Source organism: Corvus hawaiiensis, chromosome 1 (genome assembly GCF_020740725.1).
Source record: "Corvus hawaiiensis isolate bCorHaw1 chromosome 1, bCorHaw1.pri.cur, whole genome shotgun sequence".
Taxonomy (NCBI): Eukaryota; Metazoa; Chordata; class Aves; order Passeriformes; family Corvidae; genus Corvus; species Corvus hawaiiensis.
Genome location: NC_063213.1, coordinates 52,106,418 through 52,127,232, shown reverse-complemented (window position 1 = coordinate 52,127,232; position 20,815 = coordinate 52,106,418). Strand labels below are relative to the sequence as shown.

At 36.2% G+C, this 20,815-nt stretch overlaps 1 long non-coding RNA gene across 3 annotated transcripts in view; it reads left to right on the top strand.

Moving 5' to 3' along the window:
- The window catches only part of LOC125326335, a 131,599-nt gene continuing 110,784 nt past the window's right edge, over nucleotides 1-20,815 (top strand). For all 3 annotated transcript variants that reach the window (XR_007203767.1, XR_007203766.1, XR_007203765.1), the window contains exons 1-3: nucleotides 1-1,135; nucleotides 1,224-1,385; nucleotides 7,190-7,309. This is a non-coding gene — a long non-coding RNA (uncharacterized LOC125326335). The remainder of the gene's footprint in view (nucleotides 1,136-1,223; nucleotides 1,386-7,189; nucleotides 7,310-20,815) is intronic.

The window sequence follows — 20,815 nt, the reverse complement described above, 5'->3', positions numbered from 1 at the left end:
TCATAGAACATAATTGTGATAGCAGTAAAAGGCAAGTCAGGGTCTGGTCTTCAAAATACAACTTAATGCATTCAGTAAGAAATGGTGTCCTAAAAGCATTCATGTTCCCTGTGCCTAGGATACATGCAAAAATAGAGCCAAAAAAAGACAGGAACGTAGGAGATATCTACAGATGATGTCTTAAGCAATAATGTCGTACCAACTGTTTAGCCGATAAATGTTTGGTAGCAGCCATGAAATGTGTGGTTTTGAAGTGACTAAGCAGGATGCCAAGGATTCTCTTTGTATTGAATGTTAATGGTGGAAATTTGTTTAGTTTGTTGTCTGACAAGGTTATTCTTTTGCAGATATTTTGGAACATTCCTTCCATGAAGGAAGAACTCCTTTGGTTTGATAATTTAAAACAAAATCTTGCTGAAGGCAACAAGAGATTGGAAAATCTACCACACTTCTTTTTCCTCAGACAAGAGGGGATGAAGTATCTAGTTTTGTTATTTATTCAGATGACCTCTGGCCATTTCCTTTTCCTCTAAAACTTATTGAAAATGTTTCACTATATATTCTTCTTTCTCATTATACTACATAGTGAATAAAAATGATGGATTTTAAAAACAAAGTGGATAAAATGGGGAGCCACATAGGCCAATGAATAACACATCACATGCCTTTTCTGTTGAAGTATTTGGGGGAGTTGGGTTTTGTTGGTTTTTTGTTTTTGTTTTTTTTTTTTTATACGATTGACCTATATCTGAATGGTATTGACTGATTAATCTAATATCTGTATCCATAGATACTTTTGTATTTCTGATTTACCTGACAAATGATTGAACAGAACTCATAAATGTCACAGAGATCTACTAGACTGCATTTTTAATATTCTTCAAGATCTTTTTTTTTGCCCTTAATCAAGTACAGGGAAATAACCTCGGCCTATTCCTCATATGTACTCTACCAAGTATGCACACAATATTGTTTCAACTGTTTGGATTATGTACAACATGTGGGCGAAAACATGATGAACACCAAAATGAATATGGAATGAGTTCAAGTGGTTGAACCAATAAACAAGGCTACTGCAGCATGCAATCAAGTTTATTATGTACATGAACAATAAACCTGGCAAATGGAGTGCTGAGTAAGTAAAGTATTGGGAACCATTTGGTATTGCTTTGTATTTTCTGTTTATGTGTGAAACATATTTCATTACTTGAAATCCTTTCTAGAGTGACCTGCTGTGCTGTCCAACTGGATAAGTGATTTATGTTAATATACCAGAGTAATGACATTTCAAGAGGAAGAAGGAACTCTGTGGCAGTGCTACTTTACTCCCTCCTGGAGCCTCACAAAATGTCATTTGTGTCATGCTGAGTGCTGTTTATTTTAGGGTAAGAGACATTTACAGGTTTGATTCCTAAGGTGCTCTGAGACAGCCTAATAAAAAGGCACAAACAAAAAATAAATATAAGGATTGCATGATTTTAATGCAGCATCACCGATTTCCAGCAGCGGCAGAACCAACCTGTTTGTATTTCATAAAAGCAAAGGAGGCTGTCTCAGACTACAACACGTTTTTCTATAGTTTAACATGTGGTTTCACCGTTAGTTAAAGCAGAATTAATACTGTAACCCTTAGAGGGCTGTCTTGGGTACATGATGTGGCTGCTCTCCATGCATTGGTTCAAGCAATTATGTGTAGTAGGGTTGGACAATAACTCTTCATCAGGAAAAGGTTTCGTTTTCAGTGGGTTCAATGAGTGTATTCAACTTCTTAGGTGGCTGTAGAATCATAGAATGATTTGGGTTGGAAGGGACCTTAAAGACCATTGTGTTCCAAGGCACCCACCACAGGCAGGAACACCTTCCACTAGACCAGGTTGTTCAAAGCCCCATCCAACTTGGCCTTGAACACTTCCAGGGGTGAGGTATCCACAACTTCTCTGGTCAGTGTCTGTTCCAGTACTTCACCACCCTCACAGTAAAGAATTTCTTCCTAATATCTAATCTAAATCTACCCTCTTTTAGTTTAAAGCCATATCCTTTATCTTGACACTGCATGCTCCTGTAAAACATCCTGCTCAAGCTCTCTTGTGTGTTCCCTTCAAGTACTGGAAGGCTGCTATAAGGTCTCACTAGAGCCTTCTCATCTCCAGAATATGTTTTTCTGCCCAATAGTTCATACCCTTAGTTACAACTTCCTAACCACTATTGTATCTTTTAGGGGGAAAAGGGTGTTTTGTTTGTTTGCTTTGGTCTGGATTTGTTTTGGTATTCTTTTTATTGATACATTTTCACATTTTCAGTAAGAATTTTTTTTTTTCATGTGTTGCATGGTGGGCTCCCTAGTGATTTCAGCTGGGAAAGGATTAAACTGGAAGAGGCAATAGAGTTGGTTTACATCCAGGAAATAATGCAGTCACAACACTATATATACAGTCAATAAGCCCCTGCATCTCATGAGGTATATATTTTTCTCTCCTTTACAAGTCATATAGAATGCATCAGAAGACTTCCTCTGTTTTTGCTATTTTATATAGAACTGAGTAAAGAATGAAAACACTGTGGAAGAGTTAATGGTCTTTCAGGAACGTTTCATAGAAATAATTTAATAGAGAATGGAACTTATCATCCTGCATCTGTTCACACCTTATTTTAGGTGTAGAAATGTCTATCTCTATTTCTAATATCTCACTGATATTTACTTTTTTTTACTTGTATGAATTCACCTGAAATCTACCTGATCCCTTTATTTCAAAGTGAAATTCGTTTGCTGCATATCTGTCTTTCTGGGACAAATCAGAAAAGCTGTGTTACCAATGTGTTCTCTTTGTGTCTCTATTAATTACTAATTCTTGATTATGAAGGGTTGCTTAGAATGATGTGGAGGTGAAAGTGTTAATTCAAAGTATCATAATAAATATAACAATTTGCAGCAGTGCTTGAAGTAAGTGTGATATGCACTGTGTTGAACTGAAAAGAGCTTGAAGGCAAGCATAATAGTTGCAGCAGCCTGAAAGTGAACAGCTAGAAGGGATTACTTAAAATGCTTCAGTGCAAATACTTCATACTTTTGAAGATCCCTGCATGACCCTGACTCTGTGTCTCCCACCTTCCATCCATTCTCATCTCCGTGGTCAGCTTGAAGCATGGTTTCACTGACCCATGCTGTTGTATTCCTAATTTGAAAAAATATGCTTACATTAAAGAGCCTTATTGTTTCACTCTTTATACTAAAAGGAGTAACACCTCCACCTCATTTTTTTTTTCCTCAGTATTCACTGGCTTTTGCCCTTTGAGAGCACTACCATTGTGAGTAGTGTGGGTGGAGTGACAGAACTGCTTCTCCAATTTACAAACCTGAGTTGTATTTCACCGCAAGCCTGTAATGAATTTCCACATCCATGCTGTCTTTTAACAGATATGTCTTGTGATTTATTCATGAAAGTTTAATCATGTGTATCCATGTTCTGTTGCAAAATATGTACTGCAGAGTTTTAATAGGATTTGAAAATACTTTGCTGTTCTTACTAGAAGAATACTGCCAGTGCCAGAGTGATGACCATCACCCAGCATTTTGCACTGTATTTGTCAGAGATCATAGGAAGAATTCAGGGAGAAAAGCATTCATCGTTATTTTAATTTTATTGGAGAATAATAGATTTCTCTAAAAAATAGGTAAAAGATGGGTGTCTGCCTCTTTACACAGTATTTATTCCTATTTATCAAGGACTCATGGTTAGTACATGTAAGTGGTATTGTGAGAAAAATGTCTATAAGAACATGTTTTGTTTCTTTTAAAGCATTCTTTGTTTTGATTACTTCAGATGGAAATTGTTCTTAAGATGGGAAGGAAAACATGACTTTATGCCACTTTCTACATGTGGTCACAAGAATCTTTGAAATAGTTACAATATTTGAATTACTAGAGTTTAGTCATACTATATGTGTGTAATTGTGGGCATAAACCAAGCATGCATTTTTCCCTGTATGTTATTACATGTCCACTTACTCTCAAAATTAGACTGCTCTGTGATTTCTCAGACACAAAATCCAATCCCTCCGAAGATAGGCGGATAATGTAAATGCTGGGATACCAAAGTGCTGTGATTTGGAAGATAAGTCAATGGTTACCAGCAGTTGTGGAAAGGGACTTCCAACTGCAGTGGCCTTCATCACCTCCAAAAAATTGGAAAAAATTTGTACAAATGAGCATAAATGCCTCTGATAACTGTATTCAGTGAGCATGAAAATCTGTCCTTGTAAAATCCATCAAAGGATTACTGATAAACCTGAGCACCAGACCATCTTCATAACAAGTGACAGAAGATAAGCTCCTCCATCAATAAGTTTCATGCAAGTAAATTAGGATTTTGTTGTCAGTCATACTGTGTAGTAACCTGCCTTTTCTACTAATCTTGCTGTATCTTAATGTTTACACCTCTCTCTTGGCATTCATAGTGTCCAGAGATGCACCTTTGAAATTCTGCCTGTTTGTGCTATTTCTACTAATCAGGAGATTGATTTTCATCTCCTTCATAATTCTCAATTTCAGAAATAGCTATTCAGGTAAGTATGTTGATATTTTCTTCATTGCTTCCACAATAGGGGTCAGAGCACATAAATAAACCTGAGTGGGGGTTGCATGTGTAAGTTACATATTCTGCACAATATATACTGTGCAAATACATGTTTATAACCTACCAGCATTGAATTATGCATTTTGCCTAATTTAAAAGGCTGAAGTCTCCTGCACAACCCACTGAAAAATTCTTCTCTATTTAATATACTTCTTGGGAGCAAAGACCATTGAGAAAACAAATATAGGAAATCTGCCCACAGATTTTTCTCATTTAAATTTTTTGTAATTTATATTAACTGTTCCAAGACTTTTCTTTTTTTCTCGAAAAAGTAATATATTGGCAGCTAAAACCACATTCATTGCCTGTGAATGTTTCTAAGATCAGCAAACAAAATATTGCTGCAGCTAATTCCCATCTTTTATTTCTATTGGCTGAGAGTGAATATGGGCCCAAATGCATTGCTGACATTTTGAGAATCGAAAGATGCCCCATAATATAGCTGCAGTGCTTAAATGAAAGGAAGAACATTGTGCCTGTGACATTTTTCAATGGCTAGCAGTTGCCTAAGAAGATAATTTTTTCTTTTCTGTGACAGTTCTCAGCCTCTAATCTACTGGCATTGATTTTTGCTGTGGTCAGTTTTTGAATTGCAAAGCATGAGTCAGAAAGTAAGATGGATATGTAGATTTTACAGAAATGTTTGAATTCAACAGTCAGCAGAGACAGGAGGGTTTGCAATGTGAGAGCTTGTTGCCTGCATCTTAGGGTAATCTGGCTTCCATCCCATGCTTAAACAGTGGTATTGATTGGTGATCAATGGTATTGCCTGGCTATGCAATTACCCTAATGGAACAGTTGTGCTTGTGCTCAGAACAGTTGTGCCTACTAAAAAGAAGAACAAATACACAGGCTTAATGATGGAGCTCATATACCCCTAACCAATCTTCTCATGCCCCACAATATTTTGTGTATTAAGCATTTTCTAACTGGTAGCACATAACCCAATCCCCTCAGAGGCAATGTTAGCAATGTGACTACAGTAAAAAGGTGCAGCTGAGCACAGTTGTCTCAACCAGTAAGGCCCTGACTGTGTTGGAGCAGGTGGTCTGATATGGGAGCAGTCTGTTGCTTATGAATGGAAGGACTTTTAGATCCCTCTGCCAAAGAGATACCTAGAGGCACTGCACTGAAGAGCTCTTCTAAATTTACAGATATTTTCTCCTTACCCTTCTAATTCTGAACTTACGGAAGAGATTGTGTCTATATGCTTCTGATTGGGATATCTCCAGGAGAATAGTATATTTGAGAATAGATTGCATTTTTTATGTATCTCTGTAAACATGGCATAGACTTCTACTATTTATATGAAAAAGGGTACAATCCTGTTGGAAATAATGACTGTGCTTTCAGTATTATTCAGTCATAGCCATAAACAGGAATTTTTAAATGGTGGCCTAAAATTCTATTTAAGAATCTGCTTTTTTTGCTTCATTTTTAGTAAATCTTGCCAAAATGAATAAAAAAAATTCCATGACTCTTCACACAACTATTTCTCTCATCAATTTTCCAATTAATAAAATGTCACATCACTTTTTTCCCCTTAATACTCTAAACACTCTCAAATTCTTCAAAGTCTGCAATGACTTTTATCAATGTTTGTGGTCTTTCTTTCCTAAAATAATTAATCTTAAACCCACTAATATAAAGTCTTCCATCATCTGTGATTTTAATATCCTTTATTTATAAATAAGATGAGGAAGTTAGTATAATTGCATGGAGAATGCAGCCTCAGCTTCTGGTGCACTGCAAAAACTTAATGCAAGTAAGTGAGTTTAAATTTTACTTTTCCTCAACAAAGATAGTATGACCTTTTCTTGCTCCTTTAACTATTTGTCATGTAAAGATTTGTGCTGTCAGTTCTCTTGGGGAATATGATGCTGTTATTTGGATCCAACTAGCTTACATGTCTGGACCTGACATCAAAGATTTTGGCTGAAATTTGCTGTTCATTTAGCTGAACAAATGCTAAGTCACTGCTTTAAAAGTAACAGAAGAGGACACCAAGATTGTAACTGCCTTGGGTGTGGAGTGAAGCACATGAGAAAACACGGATAAGTGGAATTGCTGTAGGAAAAATGAGAAGTGGAAAGGTTTGGTTAATTTAGAAGTGTCTCTGTTACAGACTGGAAATACATTGTGCTGGGAAAAAAGTTCTTCAGGAATCTAAGCAGGGTTGTGGGCCTTAATATGTATATAAGCCATATGAATGAGTTTTCAATGTTGTATTTTATTAAATTAAAAGCAATTTGACATTTCTTGCATCACATTTATTAAAACATTAGGCAGATCATCCATAATATAGAATAGCTACATAAAAACAAAAGGAAATGTCTTGAAAATTTTAAACTAGTCTGGTTTAGTCTGGAAAAAAATAATTTTCAGTGTGAAATGTATGATGAAACCTGAATAAATTAATGAAATATTTAGTATTATGAAGATAAGATTTTCTTTAAAGCAGTGTTGGTTCATTTTTCTCTAGTCCTTCCCTCTGACTTTACTTGATACACCCAGAATATGCTGCTAATGTGGCTTCAAAACCACTTTTTTTTTAGTGCCAAAATGTTCCTTCAGGAAGAGAAAATATTATAAGGACAACATATGAAGAAAACATAGAAATGAATCTTGGAATATACAGCTTTGACTCTCCTTGCTTTGCAGCACCTTCCCACAAAGTGAGTGAGTTTAAATATTGCTTCTTCTCAGTGAAGAGTATGTCTCTTTCTTACTACCTTTAAAATGTAATGCATCATCATAAATTGCAGCTTCATAACACATAGTTTTCTCTTCCCCACCTCTGGTCTTAAATTAGAGACTGATAATCCAAGAAAGGGTATGAAAATAATTTTCATAGCTCTGTTTAGTTAGATCAAAAAATGTTGTATAAATTAATTACACCTGCTGAGGACATTAATATTGAAATAACCAACTTGAGGAGCTGGATCACTCTTGACTTTATTTGATTTTTTATAGTCAACTTAGAAATGAAATCACCAGAGTTAAATCTCTTAAAGGTGTCATCCATGATTTCTAAAAAGATGATACACTCAGCTTAAAAGGACATACATGGGACTTTATCTAAGTATCCTAATATTTTCATTTTACAGCTGAAAACCATGAGTTTATTTGTTCTGTTCATTCAAATGGTACTTTATTTCAGGTTGCAATAGTATGATTTCTCTGCATGTACTGTTAGCTACACATTCACATCACTTTGCATTGTGTTAACTAGAGGTTTTATCTAAAGAATTAGTAACATATATCCTGTGATTATGGAACTGAAATATGGAAATAAGTGTCAAAGTGATAAAACTGCTAAGGTGGAGAAGTTCACCTGATATGGAACAGATGTGCCTTTAAATTATACAAATCACATACAGGAGTGGGTAAAATTGAACTGTCATTTAATTAACAGGTCCTTCAAACCCATGTAAATAAATAAATGTCCTATCTTATCCATCTCTGCTACTCTCTCAGGAGCTTCCACATCAGATACAGTCCTTGTCAGAAGAGTGCATGGGAATGGCGATTATGTCATATAAGACTTGTCTTCTGTCATAACTTGAGATGTTGCATTCTTTTGAGTTTGGAATACAAGGGTGAAAAATGTCAGGAGATGATCCTTTATTGCCCAGATGTTGTTATAGTTTCTATATTTCTGCTTAGAATTAGAACAAAGCACAAAAAGATAGTGATGTATGTAAGAAACAATCTGTGAGCATAAGGAAACTTGAAAGAGATAGAATGAGAAGCAAAAGATAAAATAAATAAAAAAATAAATAAAAATATTTTTTCTGTGAGAAGGAAAGAGTAATGACAAAGGAACCTTACATTCATCTGATCCTATTTCTTTTGATATAAATTTAAGAGATTTGTGGCAGAGATAAAAGTACCATTTCTAGGAGAGAGTTTAGGTAGGAGAATATGTATCCACTGAAACTGCAGATTCAGTGTAAATGGGAGTAGTCAAGTCCTTTAGCTGAGAGGGTACCATAAGGACAAAGAGAGAAAAATTTGTTAGAGAAATCACCCCGATGTCACCATTTCTGTAGGAAAACTTTCAAAAGCAGACAGGAAGGAAACAGGAATCGTGATTAGAGGTCGGCCATTGACAGGACAGATAACATCTTAGGAGGGAGTCAAAAGTGGACAGAAGCATCAAGAATGTCTCATCAGTCACCATGGCAAAGGAGAGATCAGGAATCTGATGGCAAGTCATGTGCCCTGAAGCACTGAGTGGAAGGATTGTGTGCAAGGGAGGGGATGCTCAACAACACCTGAGAGAGGAGCAGGGAGGAGGACAAGTACTATTTGCTGAAGATCACATAAATTAGGGTCCTTGTTACTAAAAGCAAACTGCTCACATCAGTATGTCCAGACCCATGTTTCTTCAGGCTTGTGCTGAGATCACAAGCTGCCCCACATTCTTGGTTCTGAGACCTCATGACCCAGCAATGCCTTTCGTTTTCTAAGCCAGTGAACACTGTTGGCATTGACAAAATAACAGCTTTGTTCTTCTGGGAGGCAAATGTCAGCTATGTCTGGTTTTGAGGTAAACTACTAGGAAGGCTTACATAATTCAAGTCTTAAATCAGAGAATACATTAATTTTTTAGAATATGCTAGGGATGTAAGCAAATTACCTGTAGTCTGCCTGCTACAGTTTTAACAAGGTGAAGAAAGGATAGTAATATTCTTCTAGCAGGATGCTTAGATTTTTGCTCTCCTATTGAGACTTGTAGTTACCCCTAATAAATGGTAACCAGACAACAGACCTCATTAGTGAAATTTGGATCTTTTCCACTCCCAGTCCATGTCTTTACTATTTATTTTGAGTACTGTACCAGATTGAGCCCTTTAGGAGGAATTTTACATCCCACTTCTTTTACTGGAAGCAATATTACAAGGAGTTCTTTTATAATAAATGAATCTTAAAGGTGTAGGTACAGAGTTTTGTTAGACTGGAGTTTTTATAGCAGCAGATAAAATTATGCCCACAGTTCTACTACAAACCTCATTTTGGAAGAACTTGTAAATCTCCTACAATAATATTGTCATTTGAGGGTGAACAACAAGGCTGGGGTATCAGAGAGTACTTTTATTCATTAAACTTTTGTATTTAATCTACCTGAAAGGCCCTTTTGCTCCAAAGGTGCCTGCTTAATTAGATAATTACACAGTAAACTTTAATGGTTTCTCTAATTTCATCGAGGATTAATGTGCTGGGAGTTGGAGCTATTCTTTGAATACTGGAGATAATTTCTGCAATCTAGTACAGTAACAAATGGGCAGGCCATAAGGGAGATATTTGCAATCCTGCTGCATGTATGCTGTGTCTCAAGTGAGTATATTTGTTCCCTTTTTTGCTGAAAAGGTGTTTGTTAAGACAGACTGTAAGTCCAATACCTTTTGTAACAGACTTTGGCCTTTTTGAGATGCAGCACAGCTAAACACAGAGAACTTTTGGGATAGGAGCAAGGATAGCTCATCCTATTCTCTGGATGCAAACAGCAGTTTGTGTTGTACTGTCCTAAGGTGTGTGCTCCCCCTATGCTCCAGAGAGTACAGAGTACATGGAGTTGTATGCAAGTGTGACCTCCTTTCCCTACTGCTCTAAGACAACATTGTTTGACTAGACTGGTGAATTATATAGTAGTCACTGATGCACTGAGCATGAATAATTCAAGATAGATTGAATTTTAAACTACTGAGAGCACTCTTGGAAGACAGATGAGCAGAGGTGGGGTGCAAGTCAAAGCCTTGGCACCAAGGTACCAAACCTAATGCAAAGGGGATACCAAGCATTTAATTGCTTTTGCCGAGTGTGATGTATGTCTTTAGCATATGGGCAAGAGCAATCAGGAGAAAGCAGTCACAGGCAGTATGGAAAAAGGCACATATGGTATACAGAGCAATCCATGCCTCAGCTCAGGGAGGCAAAATACCTCCTGTCTCATGACAGATGTTCAGTGTGTCCCCTCAGTGATGCTTCTCCCAACAGATTTCAGAAAGTGTCCAGTGTTTCAAGGCTAAAGACGGAGGTAGATGATCTCTTCTTGGCACTGTTCATTTGCCCTCGCCAGATAAAACATTTTCTGTGTTTCTCTCTAAGTGGGGGTCAAAAAATCATTTTTTTCTGCTAAAAAATCAAAAGTTTTTATTGTAGTTACTTCTGACTCTCAATGAAAGGGATGCAACACAATTTTTTTAATTAGTGATATTGTTACCTTCTCATATTCCTGTTTACTTAAATAGTATCAGTTTACTGCACTTTATTTATCTTAAAAAGCATGATGAAGTATGTCAATATATCAAAACCAGAAAGCATCACTAATAGTCCATTAGTGTTTAATAGTTCATTAGTGTTTAAGAGTGCACAGTATGCTAGAGACTAGTAGCATTTGTCCACTTCATCATATTCATTAGCAACCACCAAAATTAAATAAATGAAATAATAAAATCCAGATGTCCCCTAAAGAACACAATAGATTCAAAAGCTAACTCTGTGCATTCACTTTCAGAAAATTTGGAGGGTATGAGACTTTTAAGCACTGAGATACTTAGTATCTCTCATTTTACTGGAAGTATTGACTTTGGATTTTACTTGCCTCATCTTTCCTCTTTTCTCCGAAAAGATGCAAACAGTCAAACAATCCCTCAACACTAATACAGGAGGCCACAGAGATTGATTGATTGATTGATTGATTTTTTTTTTTTTTTTTTTTTGGAACCAGTTAGAATTCTAAAATATTTCAGTAATTTAAAACAGCTAAGTCAGCCTGGACATTTTTCCTTCTAGTAATCTTGAACTTCAGAGCTATCTACCTTAGAAGCAACGATTCTATTTGCTGTTACATGCTTTATGGCCAGGTCTCTAAAGGACCTAATAGCCACACTTACAAGAGGACAAATACATTAATGTCAAATCAATAACTGCAATTTTCTGTGTAGCTTCTTCAAATAAAATATTTTCTCATGGTTGCAAAAAGGAGGTCCATATTTTTACAAAATATCTAATATGCCTTGATTTAAATAACGAAACCTTAAATCAGTTAATATATTCCCACATGTATGTATTTTTAGCACACAATTATAAAATTCCCTTTACTATTAGATACTATTTGGGTTTTTTTAACGTATTGCAACACTTGGCAATCCTGACCTTTCAAATCCTTAGGTTTTAAAGAGGCAGTAGACATAAGGACTGTATTATTTAAACACTGTAGCCTTTGAGGCATCCATACTACAATGGTGTTATATTCTTTGAGATCAAAAGGCCAGCAGTTCTGGAGTAAGCACGTCCCTCGTGGATTAATTATAATGAAATTACTCATTTGGAACACTATGCCAGAGCTTTGCACTATCCAAGATGCAGTAAAAATTTCATGTGAATGTTCTTTACACTGGAAGAAATGCTGCAGTGGCAAAAGATGTTTTATTTATAGCAACCCTGTCTATAGAGGAGAGGGAAGAGCTACTGCACATTTTGAGAGCCAATATTTTTACTGTAGCATGTACTTTTCCTTCAGCTACATTACAGCTTTGATGCTTAAAATAGATGAACATCATAGGAAGAATAAAAATGCACTTAGCTATTATCTTCATTGCCCTCAACTTTGAAATCTGGAAATCCCCCTTTTAAAAATTGTTAGAGACATTTTTACTTTGAAAAAAATACCTGAAAAGAAAAATGTCTGAGCTTTCTGAAACGTATTTCAGAGAATAATGGCATTCTTGAAGATTCATAAATCATTTCCAATCTGGTGAAGTTGTTGGGAATTGCATCAGACCCAAGTGTGCTTATAAAGAGGACTGGTAGGTCTGTAGCTCACATGGAGGCTCCTCATCTTTTTGGCTTGGATCTGTGCTGCTAATATCCAATCCAGCAGAAGTCCAGCTTAGCCTGATTTCTAAGAAGTTGTTTATACAACTCAGCAAAAGTTCAGAACAAAAAACAGAATTTGTTCAAATGAATATACTACTGTATGGATTGAACTGTTTCGAATAGCTAAGGGGAGCATAGAACTTGAACTGAATAGACCAAAAATAGCATGCTGGAAATAAGATTTAAAGAAGTATCAGAACAAACTACTCCATTTTCCCATCTTTTAAATTCTTTTCTGCCATGACTTGATTTTTGGTTTGAAAAGGTTAATTCCTCTGCAGTCCCTTGGACCATACATCTCCCTGGACTCTTATCCCACTCAGCTGAGGATGACTACCATCAAGCTGGAATTAGGAACCCGGTGATAAACTTTCTAGTCAAAGAAGAAAAGATTTGAAGAACAGCTGATATATGAGAGCTATGCCATGCTTGATATGATGATGTCCTTATTCTCACACTGTTTGTTGATTTTTTTAATGAGGGGAGGATGCATGGTTTCCCTCTTTAACCACAGGGTCTAGGTTAACTAATCAGCACAGCATCTTGCAACAGAGAGCAGTGCAGAGCGAGGGTCAAAGCAATCTTGACATTAGTGCAGATGAACATGACTGTGCTGTTCTGTTCCTCTAGCAGTGAGTTCACCCTAGAGGCCAGAAGCCACACCAGGTCATTGATACCAGAGAGTACCTTCATAATGTTTGAATCTTCTTTTTTTCTATTTAGCAAATTTTCTTATATTTTTTGTCTTATTTTCCTCAAAGGAAATAAAATGACTTTACAACAACCATGCTAGCTTGTCCCAAACTCTCTAGAAATGGTAGGAACTGTTTAAAATCTCACATGGGACTTCTTCCTTAGAAGAACCCTACACAGCTAAACATTAAGGTTAACTAAAACAAAAAAGAAAAAAAAAAAAGTTAAATAGGAAGTTGATTTTTAAAAGATCTCTGTAGACAGAGCCTCTGTTAATATAAATGAATTTTCTCTCTGGATTCTTTGGATGTATTTATTCTATCCAGGCTAACACACACAAGATAGATCAGATTTCTGGTCCAGGAATCCTGTAGGGACAGTGAACCATTTTGTTAACATAAACCATTACATTAAAGTGGGTGAAACACTTTTGATTCCCAAACATCTATAGTTTTTATCCCTATCAATGGATTCCATTTAAGAAAATTGGCTTTTCTGAGAGCTAGGAGCAAGAGATGATTGGAGTGAGACTTTACTAAAGACTATGTCTACTAAAACTGGTATTTCTACTGATGAACTTGAAGGGTATCATAAAACAGATTTTTAGATTTGGAAAGATTGAGGTGATGAACATGAGGTAGCAACACAATATTTTAAAGGTGACCCTGCTGCTTGGATGGTTGTGCCAGAATCTCTGACAATGTCTATCACATTTACAAGAATTTAGAGGCTGATGGAGAGAGAGAGGTTGTAAAGTGAGATTTAGATTTCTTAGACTGTTCATTTGAAAAATCAGCATGGACCGTGATTATAGAAATTTGGAGGTTCCAGATGAATGGTGGGTGGGCCATTAGTCTGAATAATTTTTTTAAGTTGGAAATGAAAAATAAATTTCACTTTGACAAGGTTTGAATCTCTGTTTATATTGAATGATAATGGAATACTTCAGGTAAATTAAAAAAGCAGTCCTAGAATTATGGATGACCTTCCAGAACTACAAGCGTAGGTATACAGTGAGTATGACACAGAAAATATAATTCATATTACAAACATTTCAGAAGAGTTGAGTTTCTATAATTTCAGTGTAAAAACAAGAGAGGTCTATATTCCTTCCAACCTCAGTTATGTCTATCCCATTGTTCTTAGTGATACTTTTACCAATTTCTATCACTTTAAATCATTTCTCTCCCACCAGCCACTTGTCACTTAACCATATGCAGTGCAGTACTTTCCTTCAGTTTCCTTATACTTGTGAGCATGAACTTTACTATATAAGGTATGTTTTATGCACCATCAACTTCAGCAGTTTTGACAGAAATTCTAGCAGATTAACTATGAGTTATGTAGGAATAAAAAATTCCATATAATCATGTAGGATTACTTGAGATGAGCAAACAGATTTGACTTGTTTTAAAGTCCAAATGAACATATTTAGCTGTGACTGTACATTCATGAAACTTTCATCATCTTCCTCCTGGAAGTTCCAATTATTCTTTAGTTTTATTCAAGATTTCTGTGTGGCTTCTAAGACTATGTTAATGCTTCAGTGAACCATCTACTATCATTTTACTTCCAAAGAAGGCAGAAAAATAATTCCAGACTCTGGATTTTCTGATAGTCTAGCAACCTCCTGCTGCATAAATATATTGCCAAATCATTATTAAAGTCTCTTTGGAAAATTGATCTATTGGAAACAGTATTCTGTTACAGAAGTTCATCCTGGTATATCATAATGCCTGTGGTAAAGCCATCAGTGGGTTCTACCAGCAGAAGTCCCCTGCTGGCTTGTTAAATTACAAATTGCCATCTGTTTTCTAGGTAATAAAACTAAAAAACCAACCCAGAACTGTTCTCCATACTGTTCTCTATAACATGCTTAGGAATCAATTTAAATCATTCTAAAGGAACAGTATAATTGTTAAAATTAGTGAGGTACAACTAAACTTAGAACAAGATTTATTTGTACACAGTACTCCTGAGAACAAACACATTATCCACTTTCTTTATTTAAAGTGGTACTAAGCTTGTTTTAAAGCCAAAAGATATCTTATTTTTCCCAGTGCTACCCGCTGTTCCTCCCCATGAAACAGGACATGTCATCCTAGGAGTTGTTATTCAGGAGAGATGGATTAAAAAGTCTATTTCTATGGAATTTTGATAAATGGATTCGGAGAGTCATGCAAAGAGGATTTTAAACCATTGTTTCACGGAGGGCAGTGTAGAAACGCCTCAGAAAGTACTTGTGTTGGCATATTCATGGTGGAGGGCTGCAGCATGAGAAAGAGGGACTTGTTGATGTCCAGACATAGTAGACTCATTACCACAGAAGTTTGACTAAGCCTCGCCTGCTGTGCTTCAATCTTAAAAGGAGCTTAAAGTTCTTTACAGTCTGATCCATTGTATGGAATGTCTGAGAATTTAACCCTACCCCAGATGAAAGCAGCACAGCACTTGTAAGAATAATTTTTATCTTAAAATTAATTTGTCAATGAAACATAAGCACAAAATGTTCCCGTTCCAATTGGCTGTCCCAAAACTGATTAAATATGTCTCAGTATTGTTGGTAAATTTGATATTGTGATACTTTGGAGGAAGAGGATAAAGGAGAAAACAGGCCTGGGAAAGCTAGTGGGAGCTCTGGATTGAGGGTAGGTTCAGGGTTTCAAGGAAGAGAGCTTTTACTCTTTCCCTCAATTATTTGAATAATTTCTTTTCAGGATTCAGTATTCCTCTCTACTTCCCTTAAATCTTCTTTTTCACATAGCAATATTCCTTCTCACCCCTTCCAATTAATGTGCAAGAACAACCCTCCAATTCTCTTTCATTTGCTTCCTAATTTGCTGTAAAGAGAGATAAATTCTGTCTATCATTTTACTAGAGAGAGGGGACAAGATAAAAAACAGAAGAAAGAACACTCTGACATATTGCCTTGCTAACAGGTTAAGCAGAAATATGGTTAGGTGGCAGATTATAGGAGAATTAAAGTCAGCTTTTGTACATATAAGCAAAAGCTGCCATACCCTCCTGTCTTCTCTGTGCTGCTGGATTGATATTTGGGCATAAAAATGATCAGAGTTTAGGAAGTGACTGATGAGTGAGACTCATAATTTGATGGGTGTTGCTTCTGTTTGAGTGAGAAAAAATGGTACCTCAGGACAGCTTGATTCAGCTGCTGATGCTTTTGACTAATGAGCTCTGGGGTGAAGGTGCATGAACAGTAATGGCTGGCTTGGGGTGGGTGCAAATATTTGTTTTACTGCTAATGTCATTTTTGTACAGTAAGTGAAATAAATACCGTGACAAATAACATTTTTTAAAATTATTCTAGAAAAATAATATTTTTCTAGAATAATTACATGCTTACTACTGGCTATATTGTACAGACAATGCTATCAAGGTATCCCCTTCAAAAGCAGAACTGTGGCAATAATACAGAGTGTAAGTAGAACAAGAATTTTTGCAAAGGATCTGAGTGTAAGGGAATAATCAGTTTTATGCCACTAAGCAGCTCCTCTAGCATACTGACATCCCAGCCCCTCTAACCGGTGTATTTAGCTGTCATATTCAAACATGGAGTTTTTTATCTCCAGTCAGGGCTTTGCAGAGGGAGTTGAACTGCAGTAGAGCCATACTGACACCAGGAGGTTATCAGCATTACTGGTCGAAGATGGGTGAATGCAGAAGTGTTAAAACGTCTCAGAAAGGCTTTTTTAAAGTTCAGTCAGTAAAAAAAAAAAGGACAAAAAGGCCCCCTGGAATGTCCACTTTCACTGCGGATTTTTTTTTTCTGATGTTTTATTTTCAGGATAGGTATACTCTTGTTCTTGGGGATTTCAGGCTTTTCAGCTAACCCTGCACAACATATAATCGTGAGAATGAGGACTTTCCTTTGATAGTCACAATAAAGTCCAAAGGTATTGATAGGAAAATCTCTGCAGGAATAAATATGAGGATCCATTCAAACAAAGGAAAGGTGCATGTCTGAAATTCCAAATAATAAAATATTGCAGAGAGGTGATTCTCCTCACTTCCAGTGCTTTTTTTTCTCCCATTTGTTAAGGTGTGTTGCAACTGTCTAACTTCTAGCACATCTGTTGAGCCATTGTTTCATCTCTCCCTCTTGCAAAAGCAGGAGAGATCAGTTGAAACAATTATGAAATTTGAGTTCTGCACCACTACAATCCCTGTTTTGGAAAAGAAGATGGCAGAGCACATGCCTCTGGGGTGCACACTATCCGAAGTCACCCCTGTAGAAAATACATGGCATTTTTAGAGGCAACTAGATAACTCTTCAGACCCCTCAAAGACTGAAGCAGCAACCGGCAATCAAGAAAACAAGAACAGAAAATTAAGTGTAGACATTTATGAGATGGATAGAAGCCCTTTGGAATTTAGGGAAAAGTTTATACTTCGTCTTAAATTTAGACTTGAACACAACCAAAATATAAGGAAATCATCCTGGATTTCTTTGTTTAGAACCGTAAATGTGAAGCTATGATATCTTCTTTAACATCAAGTCCATCTAACTGTGTCATGATCAGTGATAATCTAGGCAGTGATTCTTAGTGCTTAAGCAGCAGGAAAGATGAAAATACAAATTTCAGGTCATGAAGTTGTATCTCAGCTACCCAGACTTCACAAGATAAATCAAAAAATATATCTTAGTATTACAGATGTTCTTTGTGGGTAGAGGCTACGAGACTTAGTGATATGGTCAAATATTGGTGTGATGCACCGAATCTGAGTTTCAGCTGATTAATGTGTGATACAGGGCTTAGAGTTTTTTTTTCTCAATAATGACTTGGTTGTGTCTTTGAATACTGTTTTGTAAAAACACAATACCTTTTCAGATGTTTCTCACTGCAAAGCATTGTTAGGCAGTATGACCCCATTCTTTTGGATGGGTAAGTTGAAATGGCTCTGTCACCTGAAGTTAAATTAGGGAATGCAAGTGAATGTCAAATAGCCTTGTTGGTTTTTGTAGGGAATAAATAGGAACTATTAGTACTTGTCAAAGACATGAGGCATAGAGAAGGGGCAGACAATACATGAACTCTGATTTCAGTGAAATGTGGTACATTTTTGGGGGGGTTACCTGTGTTGAAGTTCAGACTCTGTGCAATTATGTGGCCCTAATTCTAGCACAGCATTATTTCGGAGCATTTGTGCTTCATTAGCAATTCAACCTAGGGATTTAATTCCAAGTGTTAGCCTGAACCTTTCCACTGCAGTGCCACTAGGTGGGGAGGTCGGCTAACAGTTTGGAAAAATCTGTGCGTTTCCCTATGTGGGGATGTTACAGGATCCATGTCCAGGGGCCGGTGAGCGGGGAACAGATCCCACTGACATGGGACTGGTTGTCCCTAAAGTTTAAGCCCACTCTGAGTGGGAACCCAGTGTGAGTCTGCTGCTTGAGTGGGCTTAAGCTGTGCAAAGTTACTTGAGCTTCAAGTTAATTCTGCCTTTTTTCCCAATGAGTTGTGAGACTTTAAACTCCTTGCATGAATTTAACCATGATTTAGATTGTAGTAGAAAAATGAAAAGGAGACTTTAAGTAAGATTACTTTTCTCTTCCGGTGAAATCTGACATATTTAAAATTGCTACTGTATGATTCCTCTCCATGTTTTCTCTCATTAAAAAAATTACAAATAAACAAGTAGAAGAGTGGGATAATTCCACACACAAAACTAAATGCTAGCTGCATTATCTAAACTGCCTGAACTTTTTAATTTTTAGAGACAACCAAACCTTTGATTATTCTCCTCATCCTCAATCCCTCCATCCATCCTTACTTCTTTATTCATCAAAAAGACATTTAGACAACATATTTCAAGTTTCCCAAGTACTTAATGAAAGAAATATTTATTTTCATTTTAAATCATAACTATAATGAGTATCCAAACTACACTTAGAACAAAATTTGAAAAAACATAACACTGCTAAATAGGAAAAAAATGTGAAAAATCATGTTTGGTGTTCAAGGGAGCTATAATGTCATAAATGTTGGATAATAGGAGAAATATTTATATGACTGGGTGAACAGTGGCACAAAATATAAAATGAAGATTTTTTTTTTCTGCCTAAAAGATTAATCTTCTAAAACATGAGAACCTTGCAAGGAAAGCAACAATATAGCAAATTACCTGTATTTTGAGAATACATTGTTTTTAAGTATTTCCTTCTAAGTTATAGTTTGTTGTACTTATTTGTCAAACTCACAGGACAAAATCCTAATTGTAAACTTTAATTCCTCTCCTGTCTTACTTAATTCATGCCATTATATATACGTGTAGTACCTTTTCCCATCTCAAGTGAAAAAGCTACAACTTGTTTATGAAACTAAACTGCAGTTCTCTGCCAGAAAAGAGCAGAGTGGCATCTAATGTACAAAGTGTTGTGAGAACTGGAGGAAGAGGTGTGTGAATTTTTGTTTGTTTTTTTGTTTACTTGCTCAACCTGTGTTTTATAGATCTTAAAAGTGAATCAAAAAGAAAAAAAATTGTTGGACTTTTGAGTTTTTAATTGGCCAAAAATTCATCATCCACAAACAGGGATTTATATATTAAAATACAGTAATTTTCAAATTCATTAAATAATATACTCTCTGACTAGATATAAAACTGACTGAAAAGAACCAACAAATATCAGAGAAAGAAGCAAGACGAAATTCAAAACATGTAAACTATTGGGAGAGAAAGGGAAAGCATGAGCTGGGAAAAGCACTATGTCCTATGGGCTGGCTGACAAGGCGATGATTGGTCAAAAGTTGGACTTTTTGCTGTTGGAGGTCTTTTCCAACCTAAATGATTCTGTGATTCTGTGATCTCTAGTAAGAAGAAAATGAACAATGGTCAAGCTCATATTGCATAAATACATGGTGTTGAATTTTTTTTAAAAAAATTATCTTTTTAATTTTTGAAGTTGTTTTCTATGAAAAACACAGAGGCAGAAATACATTTCACTGCTGCTGGTAGCTTAAAGAAGAAATGCAGCAAAGCATTTCTGGTCCTGCTGCTGTGGGAGACAGGAATGCTGTTAAACTTTGTTATATGGAAAGCTGTCTAGCCCTGGCTGAAATTCAACCAAAGTGATTTTTATATTTGAGATAAGCTGTGCATAAAAATCAGGCAAAATACCACAGCCTTTCCATGTGTCAGGCACCTCCTCTCAAAACCAGCCTTCCCATCTAACGCTGCTTCCCAAATTTATCTCGGCATAACTAAGTGACACAGTCTTAAATTTGAGTGACTCTTGTGTGTTATGGTGTAAGGACACTCATTTATCTAAGACATGACCAGTTATTTGCATTGGAGTCTGTACATTTTATAAGTGTAAAGACATTTTTCTTGAGTGCTGAATTTCATCGTGTATAACTCTCAGGAAAATTTCAAATTGTAGATGGCAGGTTGGAAATGGAATTCTTGACTTGCATTTCTGTGCTGAAAACAAATGAGCAAACAAAATACTCCTCACAGTTCCGAACCCATGTTGATAAATTATTCTTAAAACTGGAAAATTTAGTGAGTGCTACTGTAAGTTTTCAGGTTTTGGAAGGGAGGGGTAAAATGGTTACATCCATTGTATTTCTTAAGTCTATTTTTTT